The sequence below is a fragment of the Hemiscyllium ocellatum genome, chromosome 37, assembly GCF_020745735.1.
Source record: "Hemiscyllium ocellatum isolate sHemOce1 chromosome 37, sHemOce1.pat.X.cur, whole genome shotgun sequence".
NCBI classification, from domain to species: domain Eukaryota; kingdom Metazoa; phylum Chordata; class Chondrichthyes; order Orectolobiformes; family Hemiscylliidae; genus Hemiscyllium; species Hemiscyllium ocellatum.
The window spans coordinates 33,163,432-33,188,933 of record NC_083437.1 but is presented as its reverse complement, the minus strand read 5'-3'; the positions used below and the strand labels follow the sequence as shown (position 1 = coordinate 33,188,933).

Here is a 25,502-nt window from a genome sequence, read left to right as displayed (position 1 = left end):
TTGACTTTGACGATGCCTGCTGATGTTCCGTAAAAGATGTGAGTGAGAATGGTCCCTGGTTATAGAATAGTTTCTGAGCTGTCAAAGGAGCCAAGTCACTTTAATGATTTAAATTATATCAAAGCAGAAACAATGATTCAAGCAGTGCTTATCTGATGAAATCTTTCTTCTAAAAGCTGGCTCCAGTTCATTTCTCCCAGTTCTCTGACTGGACTCCAATATACCCAGCAGTTAAAATCAAACTGGATATTGTCATATCAAAGTACATAAATGCAGAATACAATCCAGGTCAAATTTTCAGAAGAGGAGATAATACAGAATGAAATTCTTGATTTCTCAACATGATAATTTGAAAATATAAGTAGCTTTAGCTTGATGAATTGTCCCAAGGTGCTTCACAGAATTGTCAACAGTGTCAGCAAGCCATGGAAAAGAACTTTCAGAGAGGGTTAATGAAAGGGACAGTCTTAAAAAGAAGAGAAAGAGGTGGAGAGGCTTGAGTTTGAAGAGGGAATGCCAGAGTTTAGGACCTAGTGAGCTAAAGGCAAAATTTAGAGGCATAAATGTTGGGCAAAAGGAACTAAAGATTAACAAGAGGCAAGAGTTGGAGAAATATCCAGTTCTCAGTGGGTAGTAGGGCTGGAGGAGGTTACAGACATTGAGACATAGACAGCGTGGAAAGATTTGAACATCACATTGTTGTTGTAAAAGACACATTAAATATTCATAGCTGCTCAGCAAGTTTCCTCATTTTTATTCTCTCTTTTTTTCCCTCAACGTTCAGGTGACAGTGAGGTGGTAGATAACATGTATGAGACAGATGCTGAGCCACCAGCTGGGGAGAGTGGTGAAGAGGAAACGGAAGACAGCATCATGTCCCCCATCCCTGTCGGCCCACCATCTCCACTTCCCCCAAGCAATGAATTCACTCCAAAGGAAGGGTCCCCATATGAAGCCCCTGTCTACATTCCTGAAGACATTCCAATCCCACCTGACTTCGAGCTGAGAGAGTCTTCAGTCCCTGGAGCAGGATTAGGGATTTGGGCCAAGAAGAAGAATGAAGTAGGAGAAAGATTCGGTCCCTATGCTGGGATTCAAAGGGTGACACTGAAGGATCCGAACTTCGGATGGGAGGTAATTGTTGATTTATTATTGTAACTGATTGATTGGGCTCAGGAGTGCTACATGATTCAGACTAATGGCATTTTTACCCTGGCAGTTTGCCACGGCAGTATCCCTGTCATATTCCCACTGGTGCCAGCCTTCAGCATATCTGATGTAAATTCTACACTTGTGAAGAGGCCTCAGGCTTCAGTTTTCCACAGTAAACCAATATCTGGGCCAGAGGAGCATGGCAAGATAAAGCAAGGAGGGCCATGCTCTCAGATCATCATTTCTAAACTGCTCTCATGCTGCTACATCAACAGCATCAAACTCCATTGCTGTACCTAAAGAGTGGTACAGAACACAAATTTGCAGGGTGCTTATCAATGATGATTTAGTGCTCCTTTAGGAACAGGCCTCACCTTGGATGGTGAACTGATTAAGAAGATGGCGGGGTGGTGGGGGGGAGGGGAAGAATCCCAAAAACATGGATTTCCATCAAACTTTCAAACAAAACTTTGTTGAAAATGGTTTCAAGACCTTGTGATCTGAATCAATTGCATATAGTGCATTATTCTGCCCTTTTTGAATGTTTCTCATTGTTTTTAATAATCCAAGATTGTAATTCACAAACCTTCCTTGTCCAAGATTGAAGCAGTTTTAAGAATTCAGAGAGTCCACAAGTTGTTATGTTTCCATTTTGATGTTTGGCTTGGCTGATGGTTAATGTAAAGTTTCGAACTGGATGTGTGTGCTCCTGTCCTTGTTATGCTTGTGTTAATTAAAAGGAAAATATGATCCACAACAGCTTTGTACAAACTAGAATGTGGCTGTTTTGGAAGTTACATACCACTCTGTTAAATGTGTTTCCAGTGTGGCGTTAGTACAGTGTATGACCTAGTACCAGATTATAGAATAATCACTAATCCCTGGGCATTCCTTTCAGTGTATTGTTGGGCATGCAGCTTTAACATGGTAGAAGTCTTCCCATACTCTGAACAATGTATTAGTTAGCTGGTGAGATACCATGGTTTCTTTGTAATTGGTATATATCCAATGTATAACTGTTCTGAGGCCAATTAGAAACTAATTGTTTGTAGGCATATTCAGGGGTCAATCATTGGTCAAAGGAAACTAACAAGAAATAACTGGCTTTGTTTTTGTTGTGTGGCACAGAGCTTTGTGTATTATAAAAGTGTGACAGACTTGGCTCAAAGTGTGTATTAGCTGATCCCTGTGGGCATTGCCCCTGGTGAGTTGTGAGATATGCTGTTTTGCAAAACAGTGTAACTCCTTGCAACTGAATGTGACAAGTGATATCGCAGGAGGTAAATGCAAGACTTAGAATCTTTAGGATTCATAACACCTTAGAGATGTGCAATACTGGTATGTGTCAGAGAAAGAATTCAACCTATCAAGCCATTGTAAAATATAAATCAAATGCCAACATGTGTAAAGCAGATCTTGGACTCTATTTTATGCCTTGTTTTAATCGGACTAAAGCAATTTTTTGAACCTGGGATCCTCTTAACCTTATTGAAGTGTCAGCAATATTTAAATCTCTCCTTGTTATAACCCGATCAAAGAGACTCCAGTATCCTGATCAAACCCTTGCTTTAATTTCACCCAGGAGAGGTCAAGCATCCTTTCCCAGTTCCCATTGTATTGTGACAGAGCCGACTTCAGAATCCTGATCCAATCCACGTTTTTGGGCTGTTTCTCATTTCTGGTGATGATGTAATTACATTGTTTGACATTTGTCGTTATGACAGCATTTCCCTTTTTATGGAAACAATGGTCAATGAGACAGAATTGAATTACTGATGTTGAGCCCTGCTTCACTGCACAATACCAGACTTGTTTTTGAAGAGTGGCCATAGCAAAGACTCTGTGCCGAAAGTGATGTAACGTGGCTGAAGGTCATGTGACCTTTCTCTTCTCAGAGTTTGATCATTCGCCCTGACTGACAATCTGTGCTGCACTATCACTCCTATGATGTTGCATTAATCCTCTGTTACAAAAAGCTTCTTATTGCAAGTTCAGTCCTCCTGTGATGCAATTAAGTGGCAGACTCATGGCAGGACAGCACCTGCAGCAATGAGGAAGTTCCATCATAGCTGTCGCTTTGGTTGGGAAGATGGGAAACACAAACACCTCACAACATGGTGAAGTAATAAAAAGCAAGTTGTTATAGTCCCATTAGAGGGAGGCAACTGGTGGTGAGTTTAACCTGAGGGTCACCATACTTCAGAGCTGAAAATGTGTTGCTGGTTAAAGCACAGCAGGTCAGGCAGCATCCAAGGAACAGGAAATTCGACGTTTCAGGCCAGAGCCCTTCATCAAGAATGAGGAGAGGGTGCCAGGCAGGCTATGATAAAAGGTAGGGAGGAGGGACTTGTGGGAGGGGCGATGGAGATGTGATAGGTGGAAGGAGGTCAAGGTGAGGGTGATAGGCCGGAGTAGGGTGGGGACGGAGAGGTCAGGAAGAGGATTGCAGGTTAGGAGGGCGGCGCTGAGTTCAAGGGAATCGACTGAGACAAGGTGGGGCGAGGGGAAATGAGGAAACTGGAGAAATCTGAGTTCATCCCTTGTGGTTGGAGGGTTCCCAGGCAGAAGATGAGGCGCTCTTCCTCTAACCGTCATGTTGTTATGTTCTGCCGATGGAGGAGTCCAAGGACCTGCATGTCTTCGGTGGAGTGGGAGGGAGAGTTAAAGTGTTGAGCCACGGGGTGGTTGGGTTGGTTGGGAGTCCCAGAGGTGTTCCCTGAAGCGTTCTGCAAGTAGGCGGCCCGTCTCCCCAATATAGAGGAGGCCACATCGAGTGCAGCGGCTGCAATAGATGATGTGTGTGGAGGTGCAGGTGAATTTGTGGCGGATATGGAAGGATCCCTTGGGGCCTTGGAGAGAAGTAAGGGAGGAGGTGTGGGCGCAAGTTTTGCATTTCCTGCGGTTGCAGGGGAAGGTGTCGGGAGTGGAGGTTGAATTGGTGGGGGGTGTGGACCTGACGAGGGAGTTACGAAGGGAGTGGTCTTTGCGGAACGCTGATAGGGGAGGGGAGGGAAATACTCACATACTCACCATACTTCAGGCAAGGCTGAGATGATGGGATCTGCATGCTAATCCAAGCCAGTGCATGAATTGAGCACATTCTGTTTGGCATCACTCCACATTGCAAATCGGTCTTCCAGGCTATCTTGCTCCCTCAATAACATCATGTTGTGTCAGAGGGAATCTATATTGTCTTGTTTTTAGAGAGCTACTACAATGGCAAGCCTACCTCAACAGTTGCTGTGACAAGATAGGTGGTGTGACATTAGAATTGCCAGCTCAGAAGAAAATACTCCAAGATATTCTTTTCTCACACTGTGGTGACAACATTGATTGCCCTTTGACCTGTCATTTCCAAGCCATCAGTCTTTATCTCAATGCAGCTGAGGGAATGAGGAGTGTACTTGTTCCACCAATATCTACATTTCAATGTAAAAAAAAAGGAACAACACTCAAAAAGGGATTCAGTGGAAAGCTTTCTAAACTTTTAGCCTCCTTAACCAAAGCATTTATTTCCTAGCCTGGCAGAAAGCAGACAGAAATGCTGCCTCTTACTTTGAGCATTGGAGCTCTTTACAGGCAGGATGGGGACAGCGGCCTAGGCAGGGAGCCAAGTGTAAATCTCTCTAGGCTGGCACTCGAATTTTCAGGTGAGGAGCAGCAGTTAAAAGTTGTCAGAGGCATTGCAGCTTAACCATTGACACCTTCTCGTTTCTTCAGCCAATCTCTCGCAGTTTTACTGTGGTCAATTTGAGTGGAACCTCAGCAGCTTCAGTGGGGGGAAAAAGTACAGGTTGCCATGACAGCAGTGCTCCTGAGCTCGGTACATTGTACATGATGTGGCTGCATTGGTCACATTCTCTGTCACCCCTCTGTGTTTATGCAGGAGCACAGGCTGCAAATACTATTCAGTTCAATGGACTAGAGTCAGCTGAGGATATTGAAGCACAGAGTCATGGTTTTAAAAACACATGGATTGTTTTCAGTATCCACTTGGAGAGGGATGTTGAATCCAGCAGAATCCTGAATGTTCCAGAACCCGAAGTAATACGGTTACTCTATATTTATTGCTACCTGTTGTCCCCAGTTTGGAGTATACGGAGTATCAGTTACTTTCCTAACAATCTTAGACTTTTACTATTTCTCAGTATTTGTCATTTGAAGATTATTTTATCCATTGCGATGGTAAATCTGCAACAGCTTCGATTCTGAACACTGCCGGGGGAAGATGCTGATTGAGGCCCTTTCTGACGGAATTTGTAACCAATGGTCACACAGTCTTACATGCACCTGCTGCCTATGGTACACCGTGACTGCAGAAAGGCCTCAGCATTAGGTATGAAACTGTTGCAGGGGGAGGGGAGATTTGCCGCCTTCAGGCACAGGAAGCTCCGAGGATTAATTTAGACCCATTCTACCAAGACAGACAATTCAATCTATTGGATGCATAGCTTCAGGGTCTATCCATTCTCTGTCTTTTCTTCTCCAATATAAATGTGTTGCACTAGAAATCGCCTATTTAAAAACCATTTAGTGGCTTTTATTGCAACATAATATTTCACACACATTTCTCAAAAGCTATTTAAATGAGGTTGTCTCTCTCCCTGTAAGTTCAGGTGGAGCTACAGAAGAGTCACAGCTCTGTAGTTAATGAATTGGGTATATGCTGGTTTGAATTAAAACCCTGACTTACATTCTCCTGCACTTGTGATAAGGGGCATTCAAGAAATTGGAATTTACTGCTCACAATCCAAAAGAAAAATTCAGTTTTTATTTCTGATGACAACAAAGAGGTGCCACTTGAAATGGAGAAGTTTCAGAATTGGTACACTCCCAGTGGTCAGTGCTGATAAAGGGGTCACTTCGATCTAGCCTAATAATGAAAGGACAATTAGGTTTTGAGTATATGGAGCATACTATCAAAACACATGCTGATATCATAAAAATGAGGGTTTAAAAGCAGTGAGGAAAATTGTAAAACGTCTTGAGAAGGAAGATGAATGAAATTAGCATTCAGGAACAGATTGAATCCCTCATGGATTCTTACAAAAAATGTTCATGGGATGTGAGCATCACTGGCAAGGCGAGCATTCATTATCCATCTCTAACTGCCTTTGAGAAATTGAATGAATATGTGTATTAGACTTTGAGAAGATAAACTCGGAAAAGGAGGACACACTGAATGGATGGATGTGGAAGAGTAAGAATGTATAGAGAGAGATTTAGATTTCAAATACATACTTCCATAACAGAACACAGGGAGGTAAAATGTAATAACAGTAGATAATGGCAACTCAGAAATAAATGCACAGGATACAAGAGTGAAATAAATGATGTTTATACAACTTCAGGTTATAGTAGAATGTGTGGTTTTGTGCAGGGTATTGTTGAAATGATATTAAAACTATAAAGTATGTTAAGTCATAGATTGAGAAGGCATGGAAAACTATAGATATAGAGAAAGCAACTTTAGATATTGAGAGTCTTTGTACTCGGCAACATATATACTGCTCTAAACTGAATGACTGTACAACATTTCCTTTCTCCCCCAGCCTTTTAAACTCTGTATTGCTATTGAACTGTGTCAAATTCTTCAATAAAGCTTTAAATTGTATTAACTGGCTGTATATATATTGGTTTACCACTTGCAAGAATTTTAAAAGCTAGCCTTTGTTATATGCTATATATATCCTGTTTCCCTCCTTTCTAGGGTTCTTTCACCTTTTATTAATGTTTAAAATGGTGGCTACTCTCTCCCCTCCATATTTTTCCCACATCTTCCTGGAAATTGTCCCACGTCTCACATTCTAAAAAACTAAGCTGTCTAGAAACTGTTAATAAAATTCTCAGACTGTGGCCTTAATAAATCCCACTCCTGAAACTGTAGCTTATTTACTGAGTTGTGCTCCCTTTAATCTTTCGTGATTTTTCTTCTTCCTGACACTTTCACTAGATTTCTTGAGATTGACCCATTTTCAACCTGAATAAATTTGGAGGACCAATCCCCTAGTCTAAATTTATATTCTGGCCCTTCTCAATGATCCTTGCACCTGTGTCTCATGGAACCGAATGTCAGTGGTGCTGATGCTGTCTGTGAGAGGACACTTCCTTGTTTCCCATCTAGTTGTTTGCACTATTTTTCATGATGGTATTCCTTTTACCCTTTGGGATCACCACCTCCTCGAGTCATCACTTGCTCCTTACACAGTCTCCTTTACTAAGACCTCAGTTTTTCCACGTGTCTGACATTACTTTCATTACTTCGTCCAAATCCTTACCATAACACATCTTTCAAGCTGCTAAATAAAGTTTTACCTTTGGAGTTCTGAGCTGACTATTTGCTACTTCCTTGGCTGCAGTTGTCAGTTGCATTTCAGCTTCAAATTAGTTCCTTGTGTCTTCTTAAAACAGGTATCTGTTTTAATTGCTTCAATTTTTTTGCCTTTTGGATTTCTTCTGCATGTGCTGGGGTGTCAGATCCATGTTGCTGCAATCTTCGGGTGTTTTCTGAGATGACCGATCTTTATGCCACCTCTGCCATTATGTGGTACTGGGTAAGAGTTGTGTGAATTAACTTGTTGTGATCAATCCACCTTTGACTTTGCTTTGTCTTGGCCCCATTTAGTGACAGGAGTTGCACCATTGTAAAGTAACTACAGAAGAGACACTGTTCTTAGATAACAAGAAGGCTTATTTCCACCAAAGCATTTGCTCAGGCTTAATTATGAAGACCTTAGGGAGCTTGTACAGATTCGTCTGTTCTCTCCAAAAGTTTGAATTGAAATAAAGAAGAATAGGAAGTGGGTGAAGCATGGTGGCTCAGTGGTCAGCTCTGCTGCCTCATAGCACCAGGGACCTGGGTTCGATTCCAGCCTTGGATGGCTGTCTGTGTGGAGTTTGCACATTCTCTCCGTGTCTGCGTGGGCTTCCTCTGGGTACTCCAATTGCCTCCCACAATCAAAAAATGTTCAGTTTAAACAGATTAGCCATGCTGAATTGCCTGTGGCCTTCAAGGAAGTGGAAGTTCTGGGTGGGATGATCTTTGCAGGGTCAGTGCGGATTTGTTGGGCCAAATGGCCTGTTTCCACACCGAAGGGATTCTGTGAACTTTTGACTCCATGCACAGATTGTGTGTGACATCGAACAAATGGGTGAAGCCTATGTAATGCAACATTTCGTGAAGAGTTTGTAATTATGTAAGGTTTTTGAATGGGCAAAGAGAGAAAGACAGTTTTCTCCAGTTGTGAATCAGTTTCACACGGCTTTTAAAACAAACCTAGCCCTGAGAGAGTGAGGAATGCTTAGATGAAATAACTTTGAGGATGGTTGGGACATTGAATGCTTTGTCACAGTGGATGTTGGGGGCAGAGGTCATTGTATCTTTCCAAAGACAGTTGGAAACATATTTTAAGCAGGGGAAGAAACAGGGCTGTGTCGTAGGCAGCACAGCAGTGGGATCAACTTTGAATTACCTCACCAAAGAATATTGATTTCAAATTACCTTCTTACTTTTCAACTTTCTGTTTGGCAGCAGATACATGGGAACACCACCCCTTTAATTCCACTTCCCATCCTGACTTGGAAATATACCACTGTTCCTTCACTGTCGCCGGGTCAAAGCCCAGGATTTCCTTCTCCAATGGCAGTGTGGGTCAACCCTCAGCACATGGACTTCAATCATTTAAGAAGGCAGCCCATCACCACCTTCTCAAGGGGCAACTGGGGGCAAGCAATAAATGCAGGTCAGCCAGGGACACCCACATCCCATAAACCAACTTTTATTATTTTTAAAACTATCTGTAAATTTCAATGATTATCTAACATCATTGCTGAACATTGACATGAAGGATTGGTCCATCTTTTGTACTGGTCAGCTGTAGTGGGAATACGGTGTGAGATCTGAAGTTTCACTTAACCTGTGAAAGGTCTTTGAAAATTAACAGAACAAATTTTGTTAAATAATACCCTCAGAAGGTGGGGATGAGTGAGAAGAGTTAGAATGATCAGAATCAGCTATGTTTTGGAATAACCTCACATGGCCATTCATATCAGTTGACTAGACAAGCACAGTCCCTCTGTGGTCTTTAGATGAACACAAAGGAAATGAGATAGACCGATGTTACCAAAGTAATGTTGCCTTTAACAACAGAATTGATATCTCCATCTTTTCTCCTCTTCCACTTCCTCTGGTGCTGAACAAGTCAACACCAGGTCTTTAATGTAAAACAGATATTTCTGTTCTATAACAATTCCATTAGCAATGTCAGAGTGTGTCAGGAAACTGATATGTTGTGATATAGCAAATCATATAAAAAATTATTTGCCCATCATTTTAAATAATGATAAAGCAGAATGTTATTTCAAGATGAGAATTAGAATCCTGAAGCAGTGTCTATGTGTTTTTTTTACATTTCTGTATATAGACCAGACCTGCCTATGGCAAATCATTGAGGCATGACCTTAGAAACATAAGGAGGTAAAGGTTATCCACACGACTAATGCAGATTACTTTAAGCTAAATTGTGACAAAGAAGCAAAGGGGTAAGAGATTTTAAGACTGATATCAGGAGGTTCTTCTTCATTCAAAGAGTGGGGAAAGATGTCTTCCACATCAGCTCTTGCCAACCCACGATCTTCCATCCATTTTATTCGCAGGATATAAGGTGTTGTCACATTCCATTGTGGAAATGAGAAAGAAAATGGCTGTGGCCACACCCAGAGTGGGCGGTATATGTGTCTCGTCTTGTGTGGGAGGGGGCTGCAAGACCCACCAACGTGAGGTCTTTTGCAGGACAGCAGTAGCACACACTGACCATGCATTATACAGAACACTGGCCTGTGCGCCCCCACCCTGATCCCTGGCTATCCCTGTGTGCTCCACACCTCCCTGACCACTTCATTCAGCATCAAGTCATTTGCACACAGAGGTTAGGAAAAGAATGGGGATTTTTGACCAAGAAGACAATGGTGCCAGTAGAACCCATTGCCCCTTGCAGGCTGTCTCTGAGTTGTGAACAGGCTCCATTCCAGAGTCTGCTCGCAAGTTGATCCATACGCAATTGGAAAATGATGCAGATTTAAGCAGTGAGAATCATCGAATCCCTACTGTGCGGAAAGAGGCCATTCAGCCCTATTGCTTCTGCACCAACATTCTGAAAAGAATCCCAGGGAAAAAGTGAGGACTGCAGATGCTGGAGATCAGAGCTGAATGTGTTGCTGGAAAAGTGTAGAAGATCAGAGAGCATCCAAGGAGCAGGAGAATCGACGTTTCGAGCATTAACCCTTCTTTAGGAAGGCTGAAGAAGGGCTTATGCCCGAAACATCGATTCTCCTGCTCCTTGGATGCTGCCTGACCTGCTGCGCTTTTCCAGCAACACATTTTTCAGCTCTGAAAAGAATCCCAACTAAACAGAGCTCACCGCACCTCCCCCAACCCCTACCCCCACCCCACTCTCACCCTATCCCTGTATTCCCCATGGCTAACCCACCTACCCTGCACATTCTTGAACGCCATAGGCAATTTAGCACAGCCAATCCACCTAACCTGTACATCTTTGGACTGTGGGAAGAAACCAGAGCACCCAGAGGAAACCCACGCAGAGACGGGGAGAATGTGCAAACTCCACACAGACAGTCGCCCGAGGCTGGAATCAAACCCAAGTCCCTGGTGCTGTGAGGCAGCAGTGCTAACCACTGTGTCACCGTGACATTTGTTAAATATAAATATAAGATAGCTGTTCGTAAGTCGAGGAAACATTTGCATGCCGCATCTTTAAAAATTGCACCCTGTGTGGGATTGCCTTCTTAAGTATGACCATTCATAAGTTGAATGCTCCCAAATCAGGCACCCTCTTGTCCATCTTATTTCCACATGCTCCCTTCTCCTTTAAGAGGTGAAGATTGGTTTTAAATTGTACAAGCTAACTGCAACTTGTGCTAGCTGCTCACAGTTTTGCACACTACACAGATTGCAAATTAGCTGGTAGCACATAGTTTGCAGACTGGCTGCAGCAGTAGCAATGGATTTGGGTTAATAACCATCTTGATTCCTGCACCTCTTTTCAGGGGCATTTGAACTCCTTGGTCAGAGATGCAGCAGCCACTGCAACACTCCTCTCTGGTTTGTATTTTCTATCAGACACCACTGTTTACTGACAGCACATTGGCAGACAGACCGATAAAAGTCTGACCCTATCCTCAGACATTCAGAACACCTCTGTGACATATAATACAATAAAAGATAATCTACAAATTTAAGTGAAGGACATCTCAGAGTGAGGTAACAAGCTACAGATTCTCTATTGAAAAGGGATGCTAATATTGATTTTCTCTTGTCTTTGATAGTCTTGTGTTCAAAGATTTGGACTCAGGATGAAATAGCCTCACCTCAGAGCAGTCTCACCATTCAAATGATTCCCATGACTAATCAATTGACCTTTTCAGTCTGACCAAAGCTAAAGTTCAACTCAAATCTGCTTTCTTTATGTTGGCATGTATCTGTGTTCCCTGGTATTGGGTCTGATTCAGAGGTTATCACAAGATACTGGTGTTGTCTTATTGATAGATAAGGCCACCACAGAGACAGTTACCTTGCCCTAAAAGCAAGTTGTCAAAAAAAACATATCAGGACGTGTCTTAGTGCTGATCTCAGCTGAGCTGGCTCTGGGTCATCCAATTGCTTTCAAGATCGCCAAGTAAAAAGGGATGGAAAACATTTGTCTGATGTTCCTGATCACAATTATTTTTGATTGTTCACTAAATTCAAGTAAGGAGAATATCAACCTCAGCCTAATAACAGGATTTGGTACTTAGACTAGTGACCATTCCCTTTGTGTGAACCACGTCAGAGTATATGTGAGCTATTTGATTGTAAGAGTATCACTATAATGTTTGGTGCTATCTTCGTCCATTCAGGTACACATTCCAGCAGAAGCCACCTGATCAAGATAGTGAAGGATTTAACAATCCAGAAATATTGACAGTTGCAGAAATGTCAAAATATGTTATCTGAATACGTGTGCATCTGTATCTATGGCTGTGTGTCTATATCTGTCTGTGTGTGTGTCTGTGTGTCTGTGTGCTGTCTCTGCATCTGTCATGCATGTGTGTTTGCGCATGTGTATCTGTGCATGGATATGTGTCTGTGGTGACTGTGTTTTTGTGTGTGTGTTTGTGTGGCAAGGGGAATAGGGTGGTAAGGGAAGAAAGGGAACATGGTCAGCTTACAACATCACACTAGATCATCCCTACTGTTATTAAACTTCTGAACGGACCTCTCAAATTTCAGATTTAATGTTGATCTCAATCTTTGTGCACCTTCTCTGCAACCACACATTGTATGCCTCATTCTGTTCTATAACTGTTATTTTGTATGGTATGACCTGCCTGTACTGCAAGCAAAACAAAACTTTTCACTGTACCTAGGTACATGCGATATTAATAAATCAAATCAAATAGACAATAACATAAGTGACCAGCCAATCTGTTTTAGTGATATTGACTAAGGGATAGATATTGAATCAAATACTAGGGAGAATTGCCCTGCTTATTTTTGAATAATGTCATGGGATCTTAAACATTACATGAAAGAGTTGATGGGGTCTGAGTTCATCTGAAAGAGATTGATACAGCAAGGGTTAATATCTATATCAAAATATCAAAAGGAATTTCACATAAGTATTTTATAAAGTGTGTTAACAGAAGCATCTAGACCCCCTCAGTTGTTTTTCTTTCAATGATCCTGGTTGGGTAATGAGCTGCAATTTAATCCGAGCTTCTCCATATCTTTTAAATAAAGTTTGCCAATGTCATCCGCCTAGGTAATTTGTTTCAGCTGCTATTTAAAGACACAAATTCAAAAACAGTCACAGTTTAACCACTTCGACACGTCTGCCTGATTCCTCCCCTTCTGATTCTTTCCAGAGAATGCTTCCACAGATTCCATCAGAACATGTGGTGGTCTCCGTGGGTGGACCTGCTCAGATTGTGAGGATGGAGTACTCAGTGATGAGGGCTGAGGGTATGTGGGCCATTGTAGAAAGCCGAGTAAAAAATGAGGTCTGCAGATGCTGGAGATCACAGCTGCAAATGTGTTGCTGGTCAAAGCACAGCAGGCCAGGCAGCATCTCAGGAATAGAGAATTCGACGTTTCGAGCATAAGCCCTTCATCAGGAATTTACCTTCCTGATGAAGGGCTTATGCTCGAAACGTCGAATTCTCTATTCCTGAGATGCTGCCTGGCCTGCTGTGCTTTGACCAGCATTGGAGAAAGCCTCCTCCCCATTACTCACAATCACATGGTTCAAACGAGATTGATCAGGAACAAGGTTCCTGGATGGGGAATGGCTTCCTCTCCTAGCCTAAGGACCAATTGGAGAAACTCAGTTGATAGTAAACACAGGCCTGAAACCGGCTTTGTCTGTGTGACTCAGTCTTTTATTTGATAGTCTGTTTACCAACTGGCACACTGAGCGAGCTCTCTTATTATACTCCACTCCACGCAATGAGTTTGCAATGAGCCTAACATTCAGCCATCTGACGCTGTATTTCTCTCAACAGTAACTTAAACGGCAATTCATGGAATTCACGTTGTTTAACTTTGCTTATCTGACTTCTGAATTATTTTTAACCACCCACATTGACTGAAAGACTGATAGTGCTGGCCAAACAGTTATCAGTGGATGAGCTTTGATGGAGGCCATCAGTTTATTGAGTTGCTATCCTTGTGTAACAAGAACCATGAAGCAGGCAGGTGTAAGACCTTTGTGACACAAGAGGAACAAAATATGTGATCAATATAATAGGTATTTAAGGTTCACAAAACCAGCACAAAACTGTTAACAGTCAAAGGCTGAAGTAACAAGGTGGAAAGGTGCTAGACACCTTGCACCATCACTCTGAATAACTCCAGTCTGATTTAAATCTCTCGTCTATTCGAATTATCAGGTCTCACAGCACTGAACCCATCGTGTCTGTACACACTCTTTGACAGAGCTATCTAATTAGTCACACTTACCTCTGTGCTCCCCACAGGTTGGCATTTTTTTCCCATTTTCAACTATCCATCCAAATTCCTTTAAAAATTTACCATTAAATCTAACCGTATGTGGAAGCAAATTGAAACCCCTCAACCAATGTCCCAGATCAACTCAACTAACTCAGTATAAGTCAGCACACAGCCTAGTGCTGTGAATGGAACAGCTGTTGAACCAAGTCAAAGCCTTTAATAAAATGGCACATTCGCTTTGTGAAAAACTGCTTTGAAACTGAAGAAGGGGACCCGATGGGCTGCTCACTGTGGTATAACCATATCTGACTGCATTGTTAGGATATATCTCAAGGTGTGGTCAACTTGGAATGGAGGACACGCAAACTGGGAGCTGGGGTGTGCTGACGAATCTAGCTGAAGGCCAAGCTGGGAACTGCACAGAACTGCAATTCTAAGCAATGGGCCAAAGCCAAATAACAGAGGGAGAGAAATGGAGGTGGTCCTCCAGGGCCAAGTTGGACAACCCCTAAGAAGCTTAATCCCACGACATTGGGACTACTTGCTTTCAAAACATGTGACTTGTGCAACCAAATGTACCCCGAAAATAAATTATGATCACAAAAGTCAGCAACAGTTGAGGCTCAATCAATTCATGATGAACCATTTCTCATGAGCCTTGGTCCCAGCATTCTGATAAAAGAAACAGCTAAATAATATAACATGAATGAACACAGTGTTCACTTACAGAACACACCTGCCTGTGTTGCAGACAGGGGAGAGATGTTTGGTTGATTTTCACTGTAGCTACTTCTCAACTGACCAGAACAAGATATATTTCAAAGAGGAAGTGTAAAACCTCTGTGCTGTGAGTCTTAAGAACAGGTACAAAACTTGGAAGTTTAAGAGAAAGGAAAAATGAATTTTATTTCTCAAAACACATGTAAAGGTGCAACACTCTCTCACTCAGTCAGTCACTCTCTCTCACTCTCACACACTCACTCACTCATTCTCTTCAAAAGATGCAGCATGCACTTAAATTTTATAACATCCATAAAATCACTCTCACTCATGAATCTTTCATGCTAGAAGCTGGAAATATCGCAAGTCTTATGATCTGCAGGTTGAGTCATTGAAGAAAAAGAGATTGAAAGTTTCCATTTAGTTCTACAAAAGTGGCTTACTGCATGCATCAGCAGATTTCTGGCATTCCTCCAAGTGAGCCTCTGTTTGAGGATCTGACTGGGGTGGAATGGGATGAGAGGGTGAGTGAGCTCTGTCACAATGTCCGGAGCATCTCATCAAATGTTTCCTGTTTTTGATTCATGGCATCTCGCAGTTCATTCGATTTTTATTCACTGGATCCTTTACGCTCATTACTGAACAGTGGGGTGAGTTGTCACTGAAAGGGGGCTATAATCTCTGAGAAGTCTTACTGATGTTCAACTCGCCTCATTAATGAGTCATTGAAAGAGTGAATGTTGGGAAGATGTTTCCATTGGTAGGAGAGATGAGGACCTGAGGGCACAGCTTTAGAGTAAAGGGAAGACCTTTTAGCATGGAGATAAGGAGAAACCTCTTCAGTCAGAGAGTGGGGAATCTGTGGAATTCACTGCCACAGAAGGCTATGGAGGCCAGGTCATTGAATATATTTAAGACACAGATAGATAGGTTCTTGATTGTCATGGGGATCAAGGGTTATGGAGAGAATGGGTTTGAGAAACTTACCAGCCATGATTGAATGGCAGAGCAGACATGATGGGCTGAATGTCCTAATTTCTGCTCCTACGTCTTATGGTCTTAATATTTAGCTTGCAATCTTACCAAACAAGCTAGATGTTGGGTTCATGACATGGAACCCAGAGTGGGTAACTGGCGATTTGAGTTCGTTACTGGATTGCCATTGGTTGTCTGGTTACTTGTCCTGGTGGCACAATGGCCTTTCAAAGATGGCACAGTCACAAGGGCTGCTAGTGTTTCAGCAGATACCTGCTAAGCATTCCAGGAAGAATGGGTGGTAAGGCAGGGATAGAATCAGACATGAGAGATGTCATAGTGGTGGGGTGGGTGATTAAATAAGCTATGCTTGGTAAGATATGGTGAGAAATCTAACAGGGTGTTATGGCAAGAATCCTTTAAAAAAATTCTACATGATTTGTATTCACCAAAAGAACATAAGATTCATCTTTTCCCTTTTGGTAGACTCCCATGCTTCACCCTTTTGGTGACTCTAGGCAGGATTCTTCCTTTTATAGCAGGACCTCTTTTCTCTGTGACCTCCTTGTCTTCCAGACTGAGATCAGGTTGCTCTCAAAAAAACTCTTTATATCACAAGCTGGTTTCTGTGAGCTTACCAAATTATCTACATTCCTGTTGTCCACACATGATGGACATGGGCACTGGCACACAATGGGGTTCAAATCTCAGCATTTGTATCACCTTGTAATCGAATGGTTTTACCCCAAATCCATCCGGTCAAATCTCATTCTTCAGCCACTAGAACTATGAGGTCATTGTGCATCAATTTCTGCCAGCATTTGACAATTGCATCTGGGAAATCCACAGGAGAGAATTGTTGCATTTTTAATGTTATCTCAATGGAGTGTTCCAAAAGGTCACTTATGTTTTAATGTTCTGCCCAGACTGATTTCCAATTTCTTGGGAGTTTCTTGTCTGTCTGCAAACAAGGATGGATGGTCACATGACCCCTTTGACTCCATTTTCTGTTGTCCATGGAACGTGCTGTTTTAAACAAAAAAGTGTTAATTCTTCCGTTAATTTATTGGTATAAATATGTGGCCATGACATCAGTGATAGTGCATTAGATAAGAAACACTTGAATGCTGGTAGAGTAGTGTGACAGTGCACTTCCAAGTTAAAATGAGAACTTCAGCACAAACATTCTGAGTCATTTTGATTTTTGACTTCACTAGAAAAGCAAAGTTAAAAATCACACAACACCAGGTTATAGTCCAACAGGTTTAATTGGAAGCACACTAGCTTTCGGAGCGATGCTCCTTCATCAGGTGATCACTTTGTACATCCCAGTCCAACACCGGGCATCTCCAAATCATGACTAGAAAAGCAGGCAGTGCTGTATATAAAACGTCCTGCTAATTGGCCATTTCTTGTTTAGTGCTCTGTTGAAGAAATATGTCATTCCTCGTTATATTTGGAATGGAAGGCGGTACGCTGGGTTCTGTCTAGCCTATAATTGTAGGAATGTCAGGTCTAGGAATGGCCTCCTAAGTCACATATTACCATTTTGTGTTTTATAGTTTAACTCTTATGAATCTTTACTCGTTCCTGACTGTACTTCACCATAAGCTAATTTTCCATTTCCACTTTCAAGCTTGTTTGGCGCTAAACTTACTCGAGCGTACCCAACAAAAACTTTCACCTCCTCGATGGATCTTTGTTTCTAAGCATTTTCCTGTCCTCAGCCTTCACATGACAGATAACATTTTTTGAAGGTGCTTAATCTTGAACTAACGTCATTTGACACCAAATTGATTTAGTCACACTTTGTTCCGCAAGTACGCAAAATCGTCAAACCCACCCTCCCCACCCCACCCCCCAGCTTTTTTGGTTTCAATTTTACTGTCATTGAATTAAAAATACTTGTTTGTGTGGGAGAAGACTTTTAATTAGGAGAATGCTTCTCAAATGTGTACTGTAGCCATTAATAAAACAAGTGATATAATTGACTGCTGGCCGAGTTGATTATTAATAGAGTTTTCAAATAATAATGTTGGATGTTTCCTTAAAAATTCACCCAAGGTTAAAACATTCACTGGATTGCATGGGTCTCTACAAGCAGCCTTGTTTGCTGTGTGCATGTTAACCTTTTAGGGTATTAATCTGCGTTTCCTGAGAGCCTTTCAATTTCTGTCAGATACCTTGCAGGAAAGCGATTTGTTCAATTAATACTATATCATGAATTAGGAACAGTAAGGAGTACAAGTTCTACAAGTATAAAAAAAATGTCTTAAGACCAGTCCTGGTCATTCTAGAGGAACGAAAGGGAATCAAATGACCACTTTAACCTCCATAGGATGAGGCCGACTGTATATTAACAGCACAAAGTTACATGGATACTGATAAAATTTGCATTGAGAGCTCATGGGTTAGTACACTGTCTGGCATACTATTAGACTATGTTGTGTTTTATTCATTAATTGCCAGAGGGCAATTAAAAGTCAAACAGTGTTGTTTTGGGTCTGGAGTCCCGTGTGGGCCAGTTTAGCTAAGGACGGCAGTTTCCTTCTTTAAAGGATATTAATGAACCAGATGTGTTTTTTTTGACAATAATCATCACTAATCTCTCAATTCCAGATTTTTATTGAATTCAAATTCCATCATCTGCCAGTGGTTGGATTCAAAGCTAGGTTCCCAGAACATTACCTCATTCTCTGGATCACAAGTCTACTGTTAATACCAGTGTTCTGAGGAACGGTCATCAGGCACAAAGTGTTGACTTTGATTTCTCTCCACAGATGCTGCCAGATCTGCTGAGCTTTTCCAGCAATTTCTGCTTTTGTTAATGATAATACCATTTAGCCATCACCTCCTTTAGCTAGAAACATTCAGTTTTGTCGTTGTGTGTGGGTTCCTTCAAGCCCAACATGGATGTGGATAGCCACCATCTGATATAACTAGATGAAACTTGTTGAATAAACAATGTGAAGTTTATTGTGTAACTGTAACTACATGATGTACGATTATGGGACTATCACCTGCACTATTAGAAACACACTAATCTCAGGTCTGTCTCCTATAACCTTATTCTTTCCTCTGACCATGTGCCTGTGCCATTATCCCAGTGGGATGGCCTCTGTACTCAATCAAACATTACACCTTTCAGATCCTTATACAACAGAAGCCTATGTTTAGCTAATCTCTATCAGGGATGCAGTTAGGACACCACAATTCACCTCAGCATCCCTGGACTCATCAGGGGAAAAAAAATTGTGATTTGCAGTTTATTCATTGGGGATATATAATTAGGACACGATTTGCTCAGCACTTGAATAACTGTCGCAGTATTAGTGCATTAGACCTTCCCAACTCTGTCTGGCTGAGGCCTCCCTCAAATTAGCTGGGTTAGCGATCATTAGAATTTAAAATGTTGGGCACCAGTTCTGTCTGAGTCAAGTCTCATGAGCTAAGATGGACTCATTCCCCTGGACATTAATTTTGCTTGGGCCAAGTTTAAGTCAATCTTCACAAACAGTTTGATGAATTAGGCCACATCAGTATTCAGTAGGTGAAGGACTCATAACCTTTGATGGGTCAGACTTCTCCTTAACCACAATAGTTGGATCTCTCCTTTGTTGTTTAAACCCCACCTGTTACCAGGTGAGTGATATCCAAGTCAGGATTGTCAAAGATTTCCTCTTTCTCCTAAGTACAATTTCTGGATAATTCAAATTTTGTGACAAGTAACTAGGACAATTTATCCCTCCTTATTTATTTCTGCCATAACTTGACTCACCATATTACTAGTATGAAAAGGTAGGAGTTAATAAATTCTTTCCAATTACAGCACTGTCATATCCCAGTCTAATGCAATCTGTGAAGACTTACAACTGCATGTCATTACGCACATTGTATGAGTGTAGCTAATGAAAAGGAAGGCTGTACTCCAGTCTGGTATTATTACTCTAGAGAATCTGCCAGGAAAAATAACTGTGCTCTGCAGCAGTGAGACCGTAATTCTCTGTAGCGTTGGAGTTTTTTTATAGAGATTTCCAGTGTGAGACTCAAGCAATGAGGAGAAAGGGCGTGTTTTATTTATTGTAATGTGTTTGAATTTATGTTGCGTCTGTATTGCTTGCTGATACAGAAAGTGCTACTCATACACCCCTTATAAATCAGCAAGGGTTTTGCCATTTTGCCCCAAGGGTCAAAACGACAATGATTGTGGTCTTTCGCTGAGTAAATAATGACATTTATCATGCTTCAGTTTATCCTGCTAATTAAGCAATAACAGCTCAAAAGTAACCACATGGGAAGGGAAACAATATCACAGGAGATGAGGAGGGAACTGCAGTTCATACACTGCTGAATTCTGTTTCTTATTTATTTTTGTTTTCTTGAGCATCTAGCGCTGTGAAAAGAGCTATTTTGAAGGAAATATTTGCATTGATATAGCTCTCTTCACAAGCTCAGCAGCTGCCAAAGTGTTTTACTGACGCTGAAGTAAGATGGCAACGGAGTAGGGCTCAGGGCTTGCCTGCTCTGTTCACTTTTCTTTCATTTTTCTCTCTTTCTTCTGTTGTTTTTTTTCTCTCTCTTTTATTTTATTTTACCTATGTCTTGGCGAGGAGCTCAGTCATGGCAACTGCATCGGCTGCAGTGAGTAGGCCTAACAGCACGGAACCATGATGGCGAGCGAGGTGGGGGTGGGGTTGGGGCGGTGACGCAGCAATTTTGGGATCCCAGCTGCTCCCGCATTGGCGAGGTGGTCCCAGCGCCCACTCATGGCTGCTGTGGCAGTGGAGAGTTTGGGTCAGTCCAGTACCCGGTGGCATCGGTGGCTTCTGCATTGGTGAGGTCCAGCGAGGGCATCGGTGGAGGCAAGATGGCACTGAGGAGCAGTGACTTCCATTCCAGCAATGGTAGTAAGGCCAAGGGGACTCATGCCTGGCAACCAAGCCTATGGCCCAAGGAGGACTGTAAAATTGGACACTTGTCTTATTTCTTAATTTTTCTGCCTTTATATTCTAAGTTTTGGTTTATCTTCCTGTGTTCTAAGATGACGCCAGAGAGTGGTGACACTATATTACACTTTTCACTGTGTTTTGTAACAGGACACTTACGACAATAAATAAATAAAAATACTTTTGAAATGCTATCATTCTGTCAGGAAACATGCAGCTGTTTTGTACCCAGCCAGGTCCCACAAAGATAAAGGAAAAAGAATCGGTTTTTGTTTGACAATGGCTTTAGCATCCCTTCCAAAAGATGGCAACTCCAACAGAGCAGCACTGCCTCAGTAGTGCATTAACTTAGAGCAGAGGTGTCAAAACCACTTTAAATGGTGGGTCTGACCAGGCCATTGGCATGAGATGCACAAGCCAAAATTATTTGGGGCTACTGAAGTAGAAATTGACATTCATTTTGTTTGGATGCAATAATGGATGCATGGCACACTAATTTCAAAGTTAAACATTCTGGACCCATTGTCATGGCTCCCATAATATCAATCCTTACAGCTTTTTGACCTTCTTGGCAGGATGCCTAAAGTCAGTAATTAATTCACTTAAATTTGCAAAGACACGTGCTATGCCTGCCCTTGAAGTTGAAAATTGACAGTGCAGATCTCCTGGGCTATAATAATCGATACCTGGGACGATGAACTGCATCACATGGTCGGGAAGGGTCGATTCTCCAGATCCAACTTGTGGGCTGTATGTTTTCTACCTCAAGTTGAAATTCTGAGCTCAAGTCTTTGAAATGGGATTTGACCTTTCCATGTTTAGAGCTCAGAGTCAAGAACATTACCACTGCGCAGTAGCTGGGTCCCAAGCAGGGGATCCACAACATACCTTGACCTGCAGAGGTGTAGACGTTTGTTTTAATTTGTAAATGGAACTGAAAGAAGCATGCGTCAATAAGGAACTTGGGTTTATGTGCACTGATCATTAATTAATTGTCAGTTAAAAATTATAAACATGAGTTGGGTTTCTCACTAACCATGACCTTGGACACTAAGCACACACCTCCTTTTTGCAAAGTAGCCCCATGCATCCCTCCATCTCGTCTCATTCTATGCTGTGGATAGACTGTGGATAGTGCTGTGGATAGACTAGCGTTCCCAGGAAGTGGAAACTGGCGGGGATGATTAGGTACTTCACTTTGGAGGAAAAAAGTTCGCTTTTTTTTCTCACACAGTCACATTTTAACAACTCTTTCTAAGCATGGAGGGTTCTGTTTATTTTATTTATAGTTGTTGCCAAGATCAAGTGGAAATGTAAATATTCATCGGCTTTTTTCCCCTTCAATAGGATTTTTTCAGCCAATGTGTATATTCTGTTGTTTCCTTTTGCCTAAAAGTGATGATTTGCAAATGCAATCATTGAAAAGATTAATGACACAGGAGGAGGCCATTCAGTCCATTGTGGCCACACTGACTCTCAAATGCAGCTTAAACAAGACCTCCAGGTTTTTTTGTTTATTCGTACAAGGTACAGCACCTGACATTCATTTTAAAATGTCTTTTTAATACTGCGAGTGTTTCTGGCTCTCTTACCCTCACAGACGGTGAGTTCCAGACACACTGCTCATGGGTTAAAAAAAAGCCTTAAACTATCTCCAATTCCATCTCTCAGTTAATTTATAAATTTATGTCCTAGGTTATTGACCTCTCTGCTAACTGAAATATGCCCTTCCTACCCAATCCATCAAAGCCCCTCATAGTGTTATAAAAGCAAATTAAATCCCCCCTTCAACCTCCTCTGTTACAAAACAAAACACAGTCTATCCAATCTTTTCTAATAGCTAGAATTCTCAATTTCTGGCAACGTCCTCGTAAATCTTCTCTCTAGTGTGATCGCATGCTTCCTGTAATGTGGAAATATCTGTGATCTATCTCGTGTTTAATACAGTTCAAACATAACCTCGCTGCTCGTACACTGTTGCCTTCAGGCAATAATAAAAAGTATCCCATATGACTACTTGACCACCTTTTCTGCTTCTCTAAAACCTTTAGGGATCCACTAGACATTCACTCCAAGATCCCTCTAATCTTCCACACATCACAGAACCTTACCATTTGTTGTGTATTCTCTGGTCGCCCTCACTCTGCCCACAGATTGAATTGCATTTGTTATTTTTCTGCCCACCACAGCATCAATATCTTCCAACTGTCTGCAGCTATCTTCCTCACTAATAGTTGAACTGGACCCCAAGACAAATCTTTTGGGTTCATTCTGTAATGTCGGTCATTGCCTTTAAACTTTAATGAACACTTGTGTCTCTCTTCTTCCCTTCTATTCCCCATTCCAAGCATGAAGGTGCTGACTTTGTCCACCCACCCCCATAGCCTCCAAGGTACTCCCAGGGAAGCAGTTCGATCAAGGGAAGCATCACAGCCAGACATAACCTTGGAAAGATTCCAGTGAAGCTGGATTTGGGGGGTGGGATATCTGATCCAACGTACTCTGTGTAATGGAACCACTGAAATTGGGAGAATTGTCTCACAGGAGAAAGTGAGGTCCGCAGATGCTGGAGAATCCTGCAGGATCCTGAAGAAGGGATTATGCTCAAAACGTCAAATCTCCTGTTCCTTGGATGCTGCCTGACCTGCTGCGCTTTTCCAGCAACACATTTTCAGAACTGTCTCACAGCCTAATCAATCAACATCCTGACATTGTCATATTCATGGGCTCCAGACACCTGCACTACCATCTCGCTATATGTCCTGTCCAACTGACAGAGCAGACCTATCAGAGTTGCCGGCTCAGTGGTATACAATTAGGAGGGATATACCCTGGAAATCCTCACCATTGACTCTGACCCCATGAGGCCTCGTGCAGCCTGCTATTCCTGATGAAGGGCTTAATGCCCGAAACGTCGATTCTCCTGCTCCTCGGATGCTGCCTGACATGCTGTGCTTTTCCAGCGCCCCGCTCTGAACTCTGATCTCCAGCATCTGCAGATCTCACTTTCTCCCATGAAGCCTCATGCCGTCAAATCAAAGATGGGTAACGATACCTCCTGTTGGTGAAGGTGTTCAATGAATATTAAAAAAAAAAGCAACAGTACCATTAGGATTCCTGGCACAATGTAAACTGCTGAAGTCATTTCGTACAACTGGGCTAGAGAGGAACAACAACAAAGAACTAAATAATGGAGACACCAAACAATAGAATTGACTGAAAACTTGTTGGTAATTGTGAGATTTTCAGAGTGAGAGGAGAGCCAGGTAAACAGGCAGCTGCAGTCAGACTTTAGGGACAGATACTCAGCTGAAAATGTGTTGCTGGAAAAACACAGCAGGTCAGGCAGCATCCAAGGAACAGGAAATTCGACATTTCGGGCATAAGCCCATGCCCGAAACATCGAATCTCCTGTTCCTTGGATGCTGCCTGACCTGCTGTGCTTTTCCAGCAACACATTTTCAGCTCTGATCTCCAGCATCTGCAGTCCTCACTTTCTCCTCTTTAGGGACAGATAGGCGAAGGTTGAAAAGGAAAGGCATCAGATCCTGGCTCAGAGTGGTTGAAGGTATATTTCAACAGTTCCATCATTAAGAGCACTCTGACTTGGTCTGCTCCTTCACCCAGATCCCAGTGAAAATCTCTGATTCATTACTTCCATCGCAGAAGGGGAGAAACTGTTGACTGATGTGGGAATGACTGCCTTTCCTGATTTGGAACAGCCTGATTTGAAAAGGAAGAGGAAACATCTCTTATGTTTTCTTATACTTTTTTTGGAAAGCATGCATGAACTGAATTGTTTTCAAAAAGTTTGGCTGATTTCACCATTACCCGCTCGAACAAGGACTGATTATAAGAGATGAAGAGCAATCTGTTCACCCCAACGGCTGGACTCTCTGTTTCAAAAGTGCATAAAATGAGACATAAACCTCTCAGACATAATCATGTTTTTTTTTAAGCCACGGGAAAAAAAAATGACTGACTTTCCAAGTCCGAAGCTAACTCACACAGGCCACCCTTAACACTTTCACTGCCATATTTTGAGAAGAACCGAAATGTTTGTGATTTTTCTTTCCTTCACTGTTTGTCAGAGGAAGCTGTTTCATGATCGAATGTAGTTGTGTGGGTGCCAACTTTACTCTGGTCTCACACCTGACTGGCCTATCGTTATGTATGAGCCTGGGCCTAACAATGCAATAGGAGAAAGTGAGGTCTGCAGATGCTGGAGTATCAGAGCTGAAAATGTGTTGCTGGAAAAGCGCAGCAGGTCAGGCAGCATCCAAGGAACAGGAAATTCGACGTTTCGGGCATAAGCCTTTCCTGATGAAGGGCTTATGCCCGAAACGTCGAATTTCCTGTTCCTTGGATGCTGCCTGACCTGCTGCGCTTTTCCAGCAATACATTTTCAGCCCTAACAATGCAATATTTCAATGTAAGAATTCATTGTGATTTTATTATGATCGTGTTGTGGTTTTAATTTCACTTTCCTATCTGTCTCCAAACCTCTTGACTCAGTCCCCGGTAATGCTCAAAATATTCAGGGTGGGGAGAAGAGAAATTGAACTTAAAAATCATGCGGGAAATTCACTCAGTCAGAGAAAGGTCACCTTCACAAACAGAATGGTGAGGACATGCACCTCCTTTCATAAGCTGTGTCTCTCCCATACTGAAGGACTCACTAACTGGGTCTGTGATTGGAGGGA

The 25,502-nt window shown here is 42.1% G+C and overlaps 1 protein-coding gene across 3 annotated transcripts in view; it reads left to right on the top strand.

Moving 5' to 3' along the window:
* The first annotated feature begins 915 nt into the window (after positions 1-915).
* The window catches only part of prdm16 (PR domain containing 16), a 487,488-nt gene continuing 462,901 nt past the window's right edge, over positions 916-25,502 (top strand). For all 3 annotated transcript variants that reach the window (XM_060852365.1, XM_060852364.1, XM_060852363.1), the window contains exon 1: positions 916-1,134. The gene's annotated coding sequence lies outside the window, so the exon portion shown is untranslated. The remainder of the gene's footprint in view (positions 1,135-25,502) is intronic.